This window comes from Scylla paramamosain, chromosome 7 (genome assembly GCF_035594125.1).
Source record: "Scylla paramamosain isolate STU-SP2022 chromosome 7, ASM3559412v1, whole genome shotgun sequence".
Classification (NCBI taxonomy): domain Eukaryota; kingdom Metazoa; phylum Arthropoda; class Malacostraca; order Decapoda; family Portunidae; genus Scylla; species Scylla paramamosain.
Window position 1 is genome coordinate 12625001 of NC_087157.1, and position 7500 is coordinate 12632500.

The window sequence follows — 7500 nt, forward strand, 5'->3', positions numbered from 1 at the left end:
AGGAGGAGGAGGAGGCGCATCCCCCTACCTCACTCTCTTCTTTGTACACTTCTGTATCAAATTTCCATGAATTTGCTTTCATAAAATTTGATTATGTCGCCATGGTAACCGAGAGACATAAAAACAATCCATAGACAGCGCGGCGGAGGCGTAACCCGCGGGCCCTGCGTCACTGGAGAAGGAGCCCTGTGCGTGGGGGCAGTAGAGGTGTCTTTCCTGAAGCTGGTGGGACGCGGGATTCGCCTCTCCCGCACGTCTTGTATGCAGAAAGCAACATTTTCATTGGATGTCTGTACGATTTTTTTTTCTCGTTATTTTTTTCTTGCTTTTTAATCTTCCTCTTTGTCTGTGTTTGAGTTTTATGGTATCTCTTCCTCCTGCTCCTCCTCCTCCTCCTCCTCCTCGTTCTATGAGTCATCCTTGAAAAAAGTAAAAATATGCACAGGGAAAGTAATAGTAACGGAGATGTAAATATCAAGAGTTATTATTCGTACCCTGTTAGAACTCTCTCTCTCTCTCTCTCTCTCTCTCTCTCTCTCTCTCTCTCTCTCTCTCTCTCTCTCTCTCTCTCTCTCTCTCTCATGGAAAATTCAGATCTTTACTCTTTCCTCCTCCTTTGTTGCTTGTATTCATTTGTACAATTTATGCCGCTACATTATTTCTCTTCCTCTCAGCATATTACTCCTTACTCGCTACTACTGCTTCTTCTTCTTCTTCTTCTTCTTCTTCTTCTTCTTCTTCTTCTTCTTCTTCTTCTTCTTCTTCTTCTTCTTCTTCACAATGAATTTATGCACGAAAGCTTTGTTTATTAATTTTGTCGCAACGGTAGAAATTTTCGTAGTGTTGGTGATGGTGGTGATGGAATTATTGTTTTTTTTATTATTATTATTTTTTTTTTTTTTTTTTTGCGTTACATGTAAATTTCTGTGTATGATTTGAATTTTTTTTTTCGGTTTCCGGTTTTGTTGCTGTTGTTGTTGTTGTTGCTGTGTGTGTGTGTGTGTGTGTGTGTGTGTGTGTGTGTGTGTGTGTGTGTGTGTGTGTGTGTGTGTGTGTGTGTGTGTGTGTGTTTTATGGACTTTATCATTTCTTTTCTTCTTCTCCTTCCTCTTCCTCGCACGCACACACACACACACACACACACACACACACACACACACACACACACACACACACACACACACACACACACACACACACACACACACACACACACCAAAACCTCATAAAAACAAAAACAAAAAACTTATACGGCCTAGTGCTGTTTCGTTCCCTTTTTTCCACCCTCCCTCCCTCTTTTTTTTTCTTTTTTTACTATTTTTGTCGCGGATTCGTTTTCTTTCCTCGACGCGCGTTTTCTGTGTGCAGGTTTCCCACTTTCTGCATGGCCGTTAGCTGGAAAATAATCTTGTTGGCATGTTCATTTCCTGGCGTGTGATGTACGACTTGTAATGTGCTTCCGCAACGCCAGGTCGTGGTGATATTTGTCTCCAATGCTCTGTGCTGGTGGGAGGGAAGAGATGGGGGAGGATGTGCTGACTTGGAGGAGGGGTGATAGGGATGTTCTGGGGTTGTGTGTAGGTACAGAATAGAGGTTCGTTGAGGAGTATGAGAAGAAAAAAGGTGGGTGGTATAGACTTGGGGTAGTAAGCTGGGATGGTGGGCTGGGTGTCTGGGATTGAAAGAGAGGTAGAAGAAAGAGGATTGGGAGAAAGGCAAGGATATTGTGGGATAGGTTTTGGGCAGAGAAAGAAGAGTATTTTAGTTATAGATGTAGTAGGTTTACGGGCTTTAGATACAAGAAAAGATAATATAGAGATGAAAAAAGAAAACAAGACTTCAGATGCTTAGATAAGGCAGATACTGGAGATTAGGTATAAAGGGAAAAATATTATTAGAGTATGCGAGGACTAGTAGTGTGTATGTGGGAGTGTTTAGAGATGAGCATGAAGGTTCTTGGATGTAGTGATGTAGGTATTGAGTGTACTGGAGTGAGTAGGAACGGGGAGGGTGTGTTTAGGGGAGCAGGAGATGAAAGAGAAGGTTTTGCGGGTGTAGGGGTGAATGGAGGGGCGATGGGTGTAGGGTGGGGGCGTTCTTGCAGTGGTGGAGGGGCGAGGAGTGGGGGTTCCTGCAGTGAGGGAGGGGACAGGGAGGGATGATTGGGAAGAGACGGGGAGTGGATTGATACCAGAACGCTGATACTTGAGGCTGCGTCAACAGATTTCAGTCCAATCACCCCCTTTACCATCCCTCTTCCCTTCTCTCTTCCCTACCCACTCCTCCCTCCCCATCATCGCCTCCTCCCAACGCATACCCCTCTCCCTTATCCTATCCTCTCTCCCCTTCACCAGTCCCGTCCCTCCCTCCAGCGTCAGTGGAAGCTAATATCACGTCAGTGCTCATCTGAGAAATACGATAAATGAGTTAAGTTGTATAAGAAATATATAAAGTTTTGTGAAATGTTTTGCTTTTTTTCATATTTCCCACCTACCTTTTTTTTTTTTTTCGCATGAATAGATGTACTGAAATGTCTAACTCTGACTGTAGTTTGTATCCATGTGTTTCTTATTAGTTGCAGTGGGTATCTTGTGGCTGTGTGTGTTATGTGTTGTCACGTGTATGAACATGTTATCGCAGTTTAATAGAGAAGATTAATAAGCTTTTGTTTCACATATGCTGCCTTCAATAGTCTTGGTACGTCTCCCCCTCCTCCTCCTCCTCCTCCTCCTCCTCCTCCTCCTCCTCCTCCTCCTCGGGTTCCACATCAGGCAGACAAATGAGTGAGTGGCCATTTAACAGGCAATTTAAAGTGATTGATGGAGGGTTTAATAAGCAGCCGCTAGCCAGATCCTCCGGCCCCGCTATGACAGTCCCCAGCCTGGACTTGTAAACACGGCAAGGTGACGACTGCCCTGCCTGACTCCCCTGCCAAGTTTGAGGCTGAAGGGAAGATGTTCAGGTGTGGCTGGGAGTAGAGTGGAAGTATGAAGGTTGGGTGTGGTATTTTGGTGGTTGTTAGGTTAGGGTAAGTTAGGTGAGGGTAGGGTAAGGTATATCAGGGTAGGGTAGGGTAGGTTAGGTAAGGGTAGGGTAGGTTAGGTATGGCTAGGTTAAGTTAGGTTAGGGTAGGTTAGTGTAAGGTAGGTTAGGGTTTAACAAGTGTAGGAAGGTGTATAATCTAAGTAAAGGGGAATTTTTAATTAGTGGAGTTAGGTGGGTAAGGGAAAGGTGCTGGAAAATACGATAGGAGAAGGGGAGGTGGGGAAAGTGTGTGTGTGTATGTGTGTGTGTGTGTGTGTGTGTGTTGGTTGGTTGGCTAAAGACGTTGATAACTGCCACACTCAACTATCACTGCCATCCAAACAGTCCTTCACTCCCTCTTCCTCTCCTCCTGTTCCTCCTTCTCCTTTTTCCCCCTCTTCATCCTGTCATTCTCCCCCTCCTGTCCCCCCCACTCACCACACGCCACCACCATAATTTCTCTTCTTCCTCTTAGTCATTAACACCTTCATCCTCCTCCTCCTCCTCCTCCTCCTCCTTTTCCTCTTTCCCATACGTCATCACCATCCCTCATCATTACCATCATCATCATTTCCCATCACTATTATTATCATCACGCACCACCACCACCACCACCACCACCACCACTGCCTAATCACCAAGAAGAGGAGGAGGAAGAAGAGGAGGCAGCAACACCATCTTCACCTAATCGCTTCCCATCCTCTTCTAAACAAGACTTGTGGATGAGCCTCTTTCTTCAGTAATAATATTAAGGTGATCTGAGAGGAAATTACACGAACGCCTCCAAGCTGATCTGAAGTGAAGGAAGGAAGAAAGGAAAGGAAAGGAAAGGAAAGGAAAGGAAAGGAAGGAAGGAAGGAAGGAAGGACTAGAACTGATAGGGGAAAAAAAAAAGAGGGAGATTGAAGGTAAATTAAGTCGGGGAGAAGTAGAGGGAAAAAAAAAGATTAAAAATACGTATGTACGATGAAAATGTGTTTAGAAATAAGTTCCCCGGTATTAAATTAGACGTGAATGGATGTTAATGAATGTAGTTAAGAGAGAGAGAGAGAGAGAGAGAGAGAGAGAGAGAGAGAGAGAGAGAGAGAGAGAGAGAGAGAGAGAGAGAGAGAGAGAGAGAGATCCACGACGAGACGAGCGAGAGAAGATGAGGTTTCTGTAAGGAGTCAATATGGATTTATAATTAGTGACGAAGGTACAGGTGAAGGGGGAAAGATTAGACACCCCACCCTCCTCCTCCTCCTCCTCCTCCTCCTCCTCTTTCCTTCCGTCCTTCCTCCTCCTCCTCCTCCTTAGCATTTCCACGTAACATCTAACAGACAAAAAATAGGAAAACACTATAAAAAAAAAGAAAAAGAGAAAAAAAACATGAATTTCTGAGACACTGACTTGTTTATTGCTTGTCTTCTTGGAAATGCTGTCAGATTAATGTCTAAATAAAGAGAAGAAAAAAAGTAATGTTCGAATAAGAATTTTCATTGCAGTAGAACGCTTTCTCTCTCTCTCTCTCTCTCTCTCTCTCTCTCTCTCTCTCTCTCTCTCTCTCTCTCTCTCTCTCTCTCTCTCTCTCTCTCTCTCTCTCTCTGTCTTTTTCTCTCTATTTCGTGTGTGTGTGTGTGTGTGTGTGTGTGTGTGTGTGTGTGTGTGTGTGTGTGTGTGTGTGTTCATAAATGTTGTTTGTCTTTGTGATGAAAATATCTGTTTACCTTCGACAGAGAGAGAGAGAGAGAGAGAGAGAGAGAGAGAGAGAGAGAGAGAGAGAGAGAGAGAGAGAGATAGAGAGAAAGAGAGAGAAGGTGGGGAGGGGGGTAAAGAGGAACATTGTGGGAGGGAGGGGATATAGAAGGCTTTGTGAGATTGGAAGGTGTTGGGGGAGGAGGAGGAGGAGGAGGAGGAGAGAATGTATATGTGGGGTTAAGTGTAATCAGGTGTGGCGGGGGGTGGGGGCTAGAAGAGTGTAGGGAAATGAAGTAGTATGTTGGAGGAGAGTGGGAAGACTAGAGGAAGAGGAGGAGGAGGAGGAGGATCATGTTAGCTTAGAAAGAAGTTATCTGAATCAAAGTTCTTCTAGAGAGAGAGAGAGAGAGAGAGAGAGAGAGAGAGAGAGAGAGAGAGAGAGAGAGAGAGAGAGAGAGAGAGAGAGAGAGAGAGAGAGAGAGAGAGAGAGAGATGTTGGACAGGTGTGTTCAAATATCAATGCCTCCTCCTCCTCCTCCTCCTCCCATCGTCCCTAGCCATTCATCTCCTTTCTTCTCCTCCTCTCATACACCCTTTTCCTCCCTAATCTCTAAGTGCCTCTCACCCTTTGTTAGTTCCCCTTCCCTTTATTCACGTCTTCTTCCTTTTTTCTATTATTTGTTAAGTCTTTTATTCAGTAACCTCCCCACCCTCCTCCTCCTCCTCCACCTCCTCCTCCTCCTCCTCCTCCTCCTCCTCCTCCTCCTCCTCCTCCTCCTCCTCTACATCCATTACCTCTCCTCCAAGCCGAGTTTTCTCCTCCCAGTCTTATCTCATTTTGGTCCTTCCTCATCTTCTCTCTTCATCTCCTCCACTGTCTCCATCTTCTCTTATCTCTCTCTCTCTCTCTCTCTCTCTCTCTCTCTCTCTCTCTCTCTCTCTCTCTCTCTCTCTCTCTCTCTCTCTCTCTCTCTCTCTCTCTCTCTCTCTCTCATTCACACAGTTTATTGTCATTTACCTTTATAAATTTCACGTTTATGTTTCTCTTTCTCTGTCACCTTTTATTTAATTTATCTCCTCCTCCTCCTCCTCCTCCTCCTCAGTGACAGGTGCGGGAGAGGTTGAGTGGGCAAGAACTTATGGAAACTATGGGAGGAGGGAGGGGAGAGGAAATTGGGAGAGGGCGGAGTGAGAGGTAAGGAGCGGGATGGGTGATGGGGAGAGTAACGGGCCAGACGACGATTGATTGGTAATTGAGCGTAAATGAGCCATTATGAGGGCACCAAATGAGGTCCTGTTGTGGAGTTTCTCACATGTAAACACTCCCTTTTTCTCCTCCTCCTCCTCCTCCTCCTCCTCCTCCTCCTCCTCCTCCTCCTCCTCCTCCTCCTCCTCCTCCGTCCTCCTTTTCTTCGTCGTTTTGTTGTTCCTCCTCTGTCATTCTTTGTGTTCCTCCTTTGTCATTCTTTGTGTTCCTTTTCGTCCTCTGTTTTATTTTTGTAATATTCCTGTTTTTTTATGTTACTTTTTTCTTTAATTTTCCTTGTCTTTTTTTCTTATCTTTTTCCTCCTCCTCCTCCTCCTCCTCCTCCTCCTCCTCCTCCTCCTCCTCCTCCTCCTCCTCCTCCTTCGTCTTGTCGCTGTACAAAAAAGCCATATTCTTTATCACAAACATTCTCGTAATAACTAACAGTTCTACAATAATTTGCTTCTTTTGTTTTCCTTTGTGTCCCTCTTCCTGCTCCTCCTCCTCCTCCTCCTTTCCTTCCATCACTAAAAGAAAACATTAAGAAAACAGTCCCAATTCTTAGCAGTCAAATAACACAGCCATAACACAACACAACACAAATAACAGACATAACACAACACTTGCTAGCGAAGACATGATTACTTTGTTACTCTACCTCGCCAGCACAGAGATGTCACTTAGACCATAGACCCATCTATAAATATGACGTCATGCTGGGAAGGTGACGTCAGCGTGGAGGGCAGATTGTGAAAGTGGATGAAAACAAAGCAAGAGGAAGTCAGCGATCTATAGTAGAAGAAAAAGAAGAAAGAGGAAAGGAATGACATAAGAAGTGAATAAAACGCATCGAAATGGCTAAGGATGAAGAAAGAAAATGGAAGGAAATGATGATGATGATGATGATGATAGTAATAATGAGACAGTGAGCGAGGGAAGAAGAAAAGAGAAAGGGAAGAGGGGAAGGGGAAGGGGAAAAGAGAGAGAGAGAGAGAGAGAGAGAGAGAGAGAGAGAGAGAGAGAGAGAGAGAGAGAGAGAGAGAGAGAGACTTAAGTAAAGAAGGATGAGTGAAGTAAAAATAGACTTTGCAGGGAAGGAAGAAAGGTTGAGAGAGAGAGAGAGAGAGAGAGAGAGAGAGAGAGAGAGAGAGAGAGAGAGAGAGAGAGAGAGAGAGAGAGAGAGAGAGAGAGAGAGAGAGAGAGAGAGAGAGAGAGAGAATGAATCTTGCTTCTGAAGACTTGTTATTTTTGTATTTATTTATTCATTTATTTATTTACTTCCTTTTTTTTTATCTTCCCTCGTAAAGTAAGATAAAATGTTATATTCTTCAGTTTCGTTCCGGGTCACAAAAACGTATGAAATTTCATTACGCTGTACAATTTTCCTTCACTAATAACTGTTTTGAGGATCTTAGTGAACAAATTTATATGACCTTAATAGACAAGAGGAGAATGAGGAGGAGGAGGAAGAGGAGATAAAATGAGTAAAGGAGTGGAGGAGAAATAGTTAGGATTATTACTCTACCCATTACCTGATATATGGCTGAGACGTG

General features: G+C 44.2%; 1 protein-coding gene across 2 annotated transcripts in view; it reads left to right on the plus strand.

Annotated features, from left to right (window-relative positions):
* LOC135102084 (TOX high mobility group box family member 3-like) overlaps positions 1-7500 on the plus strand; it is a 176549-nt gene that overhangs the window by 1451 nt on the left and 167598 nt on the right. The window lies entirely within an intron of this gene.